Source organism: Pan paniscus, chromosome 2, assembly GCF_029289425.2.
Source record: "Pan paniscus chromosome 2, NHGRI_mPanPan1-v2.0_pri, whole genome shotgun sequence".
NCBI classification, from domain to species: Eukaryota; Metazoa; Chordata; class Mammalia; order Primates; family Hominidae; genus Pan; species Pan paniscus.
In genome coordinates this window covers 120968264-120977738 of record NC_085926.1, presented here as the reverse complement: position 1 = coordinate 120977738, position 9475 = coordinate 120968264, and the positions used below count along the sequence as shown (strand labels likewise).

At 51.3% G+C, this 9475-nt stretch overlaps 1 protein-coding gene across 6 annotated transcripts in view; it reads left to right on the top strand.

Moving 5' to 3' along the window:
* Positions 1-4011: 4011 nt before the first annotated feature.
* SEMA5B (semaphorin 5B) overlaps positions 4012-9475 on the top strand; it is a 119951-nt gene continuing 114487 nt past the window's right edge. For 2 of the 6 annotated variants that reach the window (XM_024928393.4, XM_008950502.4), the window contains exon 1: positions 4015-4469. The gene's annotated coding sequence lies outside the window, so the exon portion shown is untranslated. Of the gene's footprint in view, positions 4470-9475 lie in introns of all 6 variants that reach the window. The other 4 variants (XM_008950506.4, XM_003825203.5, XM_008950503.4 and 1 more) reach the window with 3 other exon arrangements.

The following is a 9475-nucleotide window of genomic DNA, read 5'->3' as shown; positions in this document are numbered from 1 at the left end:
TTGGGTATGTTAAGATAGAGATGTCTCTTAGATGGTCATGCAGAGGAGGGGCAGGCAGTTGGTTCTATACATCCAGATTTTAAGAGAGAGCGAGAGGGGTCGGAGCTGCAGATACAAACCTGGGCATCATCTGCACAGAGAGGTTTACAGCCAGTGACTGGACAAGCTTATCTAGGTCTTCAGTGTAGCTGTCTCCCTCACATGGCTGTGAAGGTCAAAGGGGATAGTATATGGCAAATAGTTTTGTAAACTGTAAAGTGCTATACACAAGGAAAGGAACAAGTGTGCAAATATGGTAAAGAGCATAATGTAGAGCAGGATTTAAAGAAGTATCTTCAGGTAGAGACAGAATCATAGAATACATGTGCAAGGAGAAGCTTACAAACCAGTGGATCAACCCCTTTCATTTTATCCAGGAGGAGCTGAGGTTGGAGAGATTAAGAGGCTTGTCCAAGGACACTCAGCTCATCAGTGGCCCAGCTCATCCTAGGACTGGGGAGCCCTAACTGCTGGTGCGGTGCTCTTTCCACCACGTGAAACACCTGCTCACATTTACTGCTTCAGCTCTGTCTGAATCTGTTAACCAGGGGCAAGTAATTCTTCAAACAGAAATCTAATTATATCGCCTTGTGCTTTTATACCTGCTACTTCCTCTGCCTGGAATACTCTGCCTCCTCCTGCTTCTCTGTCTGGCAAATTCCTGCCTTATCTTCCATTCTCAGCTAGAATGGCCATTTCCAATGAAGTCTTCTTTGTCCTGTTTGGTAGAGCTGGTAACTGGCTCTCCATGTGCCCGCAGAGCTCCCATCCTGTGGCAGCCCTTGCATTTGCTATGATTACGTCTGCCTCCCCTGCCTGCCTGTGAAGCTCTTCCTATGACCTCTCTGCCTAGCATAGTGAGTGACACTTAAATGGGAAGGAAGGAAGGAAGGAAGGAAAATCTCTTCTTTCACATTAGTTCAGGACAATGGCAAAGCAGTCATTCAGTGACACTTCAGTTCCTCTGACCTGAGCAAGCTTTTGGTTCACAAATTGACAATGACTTCTGGGGTGGGAATTTTCTTTTTTCTTTGCCATCCCCAGGCACAATGAGCAGGCAATTCTGGGAGCAGAAAACAATTTGGACATTATACGTGCTGTCTTTTTATTTTCAATTCTCTGTCTCCTATTAGTATATGACTGGCTGTTTGCCTTTTGCTGCAAGACAAGGTTTGTGTTTGTGCCTGGGCTATGCACAAGCATGTGTACACACACACACACACACAGAGGGGAGAGAGAGAGAGAAAGAGAGAGAGAGAGAGAGAGATGGCCTCTTGGGAGAGCCTGCACTCATTTTTTAGCTTTATCTCCCAGAAAATGCCCTCGGGGGGAGGAAGAAGACAGTGTTGTGCTCCTAGCTTTTCCACCCTTTCCTGCTCTTGAGCATGAGAATTTGGATCTATTTCTTAAACTCTTTCAACCTTAGTTCAAGATAAGTTTGGAATTTCTAGGTCAAGAGTGAATCCTAAAAACTCCATCACCCCCTATATTCACCGCTCTTTAGCTTGTTTGCTTAACACTGTGTTAATTACTATATTTCCATTCTGCTTAATTAACAATGTTTTGGTAGAAGAAGAATTGCTCCTAAAAGAAGCAATTATCTTATAGGTTATTGCAAAGGTCTAAGGAAGGTGGCAGAAGCTGGTTGTGATACTGTGGTGATGGAATCAATGCTCCAGGTTTTGTTCCAAGTAAATGATTCAGAGATTCTAACCAGGCTGGGTTTGCCAAAGAGCAGGTGGTAAGCCAGGCCAGTAAAGAAACTGTCTCTTCCGGAGGGTTGGGCTTCTGAAGCTCTCTTGTATTGAGAGCTCTTGAGTAATCACTGTTAATCAATACAATGCTTTAGGATGCAATTAGGATTAATTAGCCCAATGTTGCTAGCTGCCCTGCTACTTGGTCTGTCTCTTTGGGTGCCTCCTTGTCCTGGCTCCTGCTTCCCCTGAAAAGGAAAATTTCCCTCTTTGTGTCCCCAGCCTGGAGTCTCCTCTCTTCCCTTCCTGTGCCAAGCCCCCAAACCCCCTCTCCACTTTATAACATGGAGAGGGAGAGCCAGAAAAGGCCTTGACATGATAGTGGGAAGAAAAGAATGAACACAATCAAAACATGGTAGCAAACAAGAGGGCAGGTGAGAGAATGTGTGAAGGGTGGAGAATATTTTGGTTATCTTTCAAGGGAGAGCTGTGGCTGACAGAGCCACTCAGAAGGCATTTTGTCTATTCTCCCAACCAGACAAATTGGAAGCTCTCCTGTTCATTCCCTGGTCCTGCAGTATGGAATAGCTTCGTGGTTTTTTGTGTTAATTAAAAGGTATCTCTATATTGCACATACTTCTATTTTTTGTGATGACAAAAACATTCCCCATGGCTCTGTAGGGAATGGGGGTTGGGAGGGGGGCACGCTCATAGCAGTGGAAAGGTTCCAAGGTGGAGATCAGGAGACCTATCCCTATCTCAGCCTGGGACTCTGGGAGAATGGTCCAGAGCTCATTGTCCTTGTCGATAAAATGATAGATTTGGACTCAATATCCCGTGCTGCCTCTTCCAACTTGATTTTTACCCCAATATTAAATGAATGGGCTACCAGACTGGTATGCCCACACATGCCCGTTTCCTTTCTTTTCTTCTCTGCATCTCTGCCTTTGTGTCCAGAACGTGTTTTCCCTTTGCAAGTTTCTCTCCATTCTGCACATTATAAGTTTCAGCATTTCCGTTGCCCTAGAAAGTCTATCTTTGAGATCTTGCACTGTTTCTCTTTTTACAGTGTCTCATAAACTCCCTTCTTGGGTTCAGAACCACCCTTTCTTTCCCATTATCCTGTCAAACTGCTTCTTGCCATGGTCCAGGGGTAGGAGGATGGCAGGGAGGAGGTGCTTCTCTGGGGCTCTTAGTGTCTCAATTCTTCTGCTTTATCTGGGTTTTCCTTTACCCAGAATTTTATTATGTAAAATGCTTCACTCAGACTTTGTTCTAATTATCCAATTTTTGGCATACTCTAGAAAGTCTTTTGATATTTTCCTTCCTCCAACTTATCTATTTTTATTTCATAGTTCTCTTCGGTTATCTCTTAGAATCACACTTTCCTGGTTTTAATTTTTCAAATCCTTTGTCTTTCTCACTCGTTCTTAGGTCACCTTTTTTTACATTTTCAAATATATTTTTTGTTCAGCAGAGGGCTCCCTTCCCATCCCTCTTGCAGCCCGGGCAGCTAGGATTTGAAGCTTGCCCCTTGCATCTTTCTCTCCCGCCTTCTAGCCATCAGAAACACTAGATCACTTAAACTTGTAAACAATTCGGCCTCGCTCCTTGTGATTGCGCTAAACCTTCCGTCTTCAGCTGAGAACGCTCCACCACCTCCCCGGATCACTCATCTCTTGGCTGCTCTCCCACTGTTCCTGATGTTATTTTACTCCCCGTATCCCCTACTCGTTCTTCACAATTCTGTAGGGTGCGTATTACTAACCCCAGTTTACAGCTGAGGAAACTGAGGCTTGGAGAGGTTCGCTCGGTATCGCACAGTTTGCAAGGTTAACCCTAATCCGGCCAGTTCTGGCTTTCCAGCCCAGCCCAGCAGCCTAGCCTCCCTCTCTGCCGCTGCAGGTTATAACGGCTCTCCCCCGTTTTACACGAGGTCCCTTCCCCTTCAAATCCACAGGCAGGAAGATCGTTCCGAACTGACGGGGCTGGGGAATGTGGGAGTCCGGAGTGGGGTTTGGGGGAGCTTCCTCAGGCCCGGAGTGTTGGGGTGGGCAGGCCGCGCCGATGGCCCTCGGGGATGTCACATTCGAGATGGGGTGACCGAGAACGGCAAGGCGGGATGTGGCAAACGGCGGCAAGTGCTCGGAGTCCTAGGTCTTGCCGCCGGAATGCCGGCCGGGGAAGGGGCTTCGGCACACCGGGCTGGTCACCACACTCGGCAGGCCCGGGGCGGGAGGCGGCCGAGCAGCCGCGGGATGCAGGGCGCCCCCTCGCGCTCCTCCGCGCGCCTCGAGGCTGGCGGGTGCAGCGCCCGCCGCGGCAGGTCTGCTCCAGCCCCCTCCTCTTTTTCGCTCCCGCTCCCCTCCTTCTCTCCCTTTGCTTGCAACTCCTCCCCCACCGCCCCCTCCCTCCTTCTGCTCCCGCGGTCTCCTCCTCCCTGCTCTCTCCGAGCGCCGGGTCGGGAGCTAGTTGGAGCGCGGGGGTTGGTGCCAGAGCCCAGCTCCGCCGAGCCGGGCGGGTCGGCAGCGCGTCCAGCGGCTGCTGGGAGCCCGAGCGCAGCGGGCGCGGGCCCGGGTCGGGACTGCACCGGAGCGCTGAGAGCTGGAGGCCGTTCCTGCGCGGCCGCCCCATTCCCAGACCGGCCGCCAGCCCATCTGGTTCGCTCCCGCCGCTCCGCGCCGCCCGGGAGTCGGGAGCCGCGGGGAACCGGGCACCTGCACCCGCCGCTGGGAGGTGAGTCCCGGGAGCCCCGGGCGCTTCCCCTGCGCGGGTTGGGGCTGCAACTTGCAAACTTCAGCAACTCGGGTGGGTATCGGGGTAGAGAGGTAGGGGTCCGGGCTCTGGCAAGTTGAAGCCAGGTAGGTGAGGCTGCGGGCGGGAGGACAGGGGGTCCCCTGGCTTCCGCGCCTCCCGCTGCCTCCTCGGCTTGAGAGCCCTCAGCGCTGCTGCGTTCCCGCCGCCAGCCAGCTCTGGGTCCGGGTTGCACTGGGCCCTGCCAGGGCTGTGGTCGGCGCATCTGGGCTGCAGCGGCGATGGGGACCCGGGACCCAGGCCTGGAGAAGGAGACGGACGAGTGAGGCTGAGGGACGGAGGGACAGAGGTGCGGAGATGGAGGCTCAGAGAGGGCCGGCTAGTAAACAGCACTGAGGGAGAGTGCGGGCGGCGAGGCGCGTGGGAACGCGTGGCCCGCCCAGAGTGTGAAATCTCCCGCTCAGGGACGTCCCCGCTCCACCGCCGCCGCCTGCGGAGCCGCCGCCCGGATTCTTCCCAGACCCCCCTCCAGGACACTCTTGCCCTGACCAGGCCTGCGGAGCGTGAACTCTGCCCACCAGGCTCCAGGGGCAGTGGCTCAGGGCCCCGCACTCCCGGCTGGGAGGGTGGAGAGGGGTGCGGCAGCTGGAAGCGGGGACGCGAGCGGCGATTTCCCGATTTATGTTTCTCATGGTAATTTGTCTTTGTGGTTGGGGCTGCCCATTCACTTTCCGCTCACGTCCTGCGGGAGATCCAGCGAGGAGGGAGGGAGCGGGGGGCGCTCGGGCACAGAGAGGGATGCAGACGGGAGAGGGGATCCGGGACCCGCGCGGGGCGGGAGCCAAGAGGGAAGTGGTCGCCGGACCGGCGGAGGAAGAAGGCGAGGCTCGAGAAAACCCGGCCCAACGGAGCCGACTCCTTTGCCCACCGCAAACTTTAAACAAGGAGGAGGACCACCTGCAGCGCCGTTCTGGCCCCCTCCTCCCCGCCCCCGCCCCCCACCTCGAGCCCAGTCTTTGGGTAGTTCCGACTGCCCGCCGCGCCAGGCGGGAGTGGGCCGCGAGTCTGGATGGGGAGAGAGGAGCGCTGGATTCTGCCCGCACCCCTGCGATCCTGCCCAGGCTTTCTGCAGAGGGGCGGGGTGAGAGCAGCAGGAGCCGGGAGGGCTGGCTACCCTGGCGTGCACTCCTTCCCGGCCAACGGAATTGGGACTGAGGGTTTGGAAGCTTGCCTGTGTCTAGACCTCACCACGATCCTACCTTCTCTGGCCCTAACCCCATCTTTTTCCTTCAGCCCCTAGTGAATCCGACCTCCTTCCGCTTTTCTCAGGCACCCCAACCCACTTCGGCCTCGGGGCCTCTCTCCACAGCCCTCCCTGCCTGCTTGCTCCTCGGCCTCCCCACTTCAGCTCATCTTTTTAAGCCTGTTCTCTTCTTGACAATCAGCAGTGGCCTCTCACCTTTTCTAAGCCGGGACAGATGACCTTGAGGAAGGGGCAAGAGGGGAACTTGAACCTTATAACTGGATCTCACGATTACGGAAAAGGGGGGCAGATTTGAAAGCAGCTTGGAAAGAAACAGCCAGTACCTTGCCCGAAGTCAAGATTTTCAACGGAGGAGGAAAGGAGATAAAATATAGGAGAGATGGGGGAACTTGCCACTTGGTCACTCATGGGGCGGTGAGAACCGTTCTGGGCCTTGGGGCGTGGGGGTAGACCACTCGGGGCAGGGCTGCCTCTGGCTTGCTGTGTTGGGAAAGGTGTGTGTAGGTGAGTGTGGGTTTCAGGGGGAGCTCTTTTCTCCATATCAACACCTATCACCACCAGTTTGGGAAGGAATGGCAGATCTTCCATCCCTTTTCTTTTTCCAAGCAGCCAGTCTCAGAGCCTTCCTCCTCCAAAGCCAACAGTAGCGACCATAATCATCACCGTGGACATCTAACACTGTTTAAGCACCTACTGTGTGCGATGCACCATGCTAAATGCTGATAGATAAAAAGAGGTACAGGGCCGAGCCCATGCCCAGAGAGGTTAGCAAGTTCACCAGTTTGATCCTGAGACACTTGTCTATGTGTTTGGGGAGGGAGAACATGGAGAGGAACATGCAGTGGCTGTACAGGCAGCAAGGTGCCTGATGACCCAAGGGTTTAGGAGAGGAAGGGTTAAAGAAAACTCGATGACTCAGGTGGGACAGAGAGCTGGGCTTATTGACTCTGCCCTGAGATAGGACAGCCAGCACCTCCTTTCCCACTAGCGAGGGGAAAAAGTTCCTTTACCACTTCTAGTGCCAGACTAGAAAACCAGAGAAGCCGAGAGGTCCAGCCCAACACTGTAGATTGCTACCTCCCCATTAGGACTGGAGGAGCCCCAGAAACTTTCTTGTCTTAGGATGAACTTCCTGGCTTGTTTGAAAGACCCTACAGTGGTCACTTCTTATTGAGACTCAAAGCTGGGAGAGGCCCTGGAGATTGTCCATGTCAGGGGAAGCACAAATTCAAATGCCTACAGAGGGCAGGCAGGTCACAGTGTGTTGATCAGGCAATTAGAGTGGCCCTGCTTATGGACAATTGGGAGTTCAAAGCCAAACTGGCCAAGTGAAATGATCCTAACAAAATCAATTAACAGCCTTTAAGTAGCCTGACCCCTTATATCTATAGATAAAGATATTAAGATTCTAAGAAGTGAGCTCATCTGCCTTGGATATACATGTTTTCTTGTCTCCCTGTACCTTGGGGATTGACTGGAATATCTCATGGCCTGGTTCTACCTCTGACCTGTTGGGCCCTTGGCTCACCCTCATTCTCAGGGCCCATTAAGATTCTTCTGTCAGATGATAAGTTCCTTGAGGGAGCCATCTTGTTTTACTCAAATCTGAGCACATCACATCCATTGATATAAGGTTCCACATGCAGAGCAAAGACTGGATTCAGATCTCCTGTCCCCATTCCCACTGGGAATCCAGTGGGTGTAAACCAATTTTATTTTTTACAAAAAAGAGAAAATTCAACCAAAACTTTTTGTTTCATCTAATGTAGCAATAAGGTTAGATGAGATAAGACTAGAAGCTCACATTGGATGTTTGCAGATTCCAAGGAACATCCAGAAAGCCCTGATGCCTGAGTGGGGATCTAAAAAGAGGGATGGGAACCCATCAAGGGGATAGAGGAACAGCAGACATATATGGATGGAGTATGTGTATTTAGGAAGATGATGCTATTGGGTCCAATTATTTGAACACTGACCATAACACTCCTGTGCTTAGTCTTGGTCACCCTCTTATATCCAATGATCTGAGTTAGCAACTCATTACCAGCCAACCAGTTCACCACTTTCATTGATGACTGAGGTGGTAGAATGGACAAAGAGGACAAAAAGACAAGATCCCTGATTAGAAGTGCATGCCACCTTGTTATGTTATATTGCCTTAAAGAACCCAGAGCTGAGTTCTGGTGCCCCACCACCTATACCCTGGCAGTAGACAGATGTTTCCCATGATCTTCAAGTGTTGGCTTTGTCACTGCCTGGGTACAGGGTAAAAGAGACCATCCAGTGGCAGTAAACTCCTGTGTTCACTCACCTACTATGTGCCAGGCACTGTTCTAGGAGCCATGGATACAACAGTAAACAACACATGCCTCTGATCTCCCAGGATGGGGTAAATCAGCATGACTAAGAGTACACAATTATCAGCATTGCCTCAACATCTGTGGTGATTTACTGTGGTGTTTTTTCCCCTGTGGGTTTGTCTGGGGGACCTGACAGCTAATGTGGAGTTGTCCAAAGGACTTGGAGTCCAGGGTTTTGGGGGAGGGTGAGAGGGCTAGGATCCCATCACCTTAGCTGTTTCCTAGTTCCAAGTTCCCTCTCTGTGCCTCAGATTCCTCACTCATCAAAGCTAAACACCTACTTTGTACCTGTGGTGTAAATAGATGCAAAGCCAGGCTCCTGGAGATCTGGGCATCTGGAGCTCTGGGGATGCACAAGTGCTTGGAAGGAGTGTTACTTATACTTAAAGATCTAAACCCCAGTGGGTTCTGGGGACCATCTTTTGCCTCATTCAGTCACCTTGATCACTAGCTTGTCTTCATTTCGTGTGTGTGTGTGTGTGTGTGTGTGTGTGTGTGTGTGTGTGTGTGTGCTGGAAATAGTTACTTCTAATGAATGAGTTTTCTTTACATTCAGATCTTTCCATATGAGTTTACCTATCACTAAGTTGGCCTTAAATTTATGACAACACTTAACTAACTTGGTCTTAAATGTATGGCAAGAGGCCAAAGCAAATGCCTGGACTAATGGAATTTCATTGAATTGACAGAATTGAGCCCTTCATTTATAGCTTGTGTGGACAACACCTGGATTTTTCACTGGCATCGTGCTATACTTTTGCAAACCCCCCTCTCTGTGACTTTTGGTCTGATGACATCTGCCTTAGCTGAGGAGATGATCCTCTAATGGGTAATCTGGAACAGGATCTTCGTGTATGCCATTCTCTATTTCAGATGGATCTCCTCCAATACTTTCCTTCTGAAGAAATTTCCTTTATAACCAGCTTGAATGCTAGAAAATGGCAGGGAGAAGTTCCAGCTGAGAGTCGAGTTCTGAAAGGAAAGGGACAGAAGGGTGCAGAATGTTGTGTGGCTCTGCCATGATACTTCCCTTCCCTTCTGTTTTAGTGAGCATGAGAGATGAAACCCAAACCTTGCAGAATGGCCTCTCAGTCCTGATTTGAGTGGGGGACTCACCAGTGAGAAATTATTCGACTTGGTGGCTTCAAAGTGGAATAAAAAATGAAGATGGTTTTCTGTCCAATTTGCTGCTGGGCACAGGAGAGAAAGCAGAAGGAGGGACGTCTGGGATGGGGACTGGGTCAGGAGAGTTTAACCTTGAGCTCTCTTCTTGGCAGTTGGTCTGCTGATTCTCCTCCACTCTCTGACTTGAAATAGAAGGACAAGGATTCCATCCGGCTTTCCCTGAGTACATGAAAGCTTTA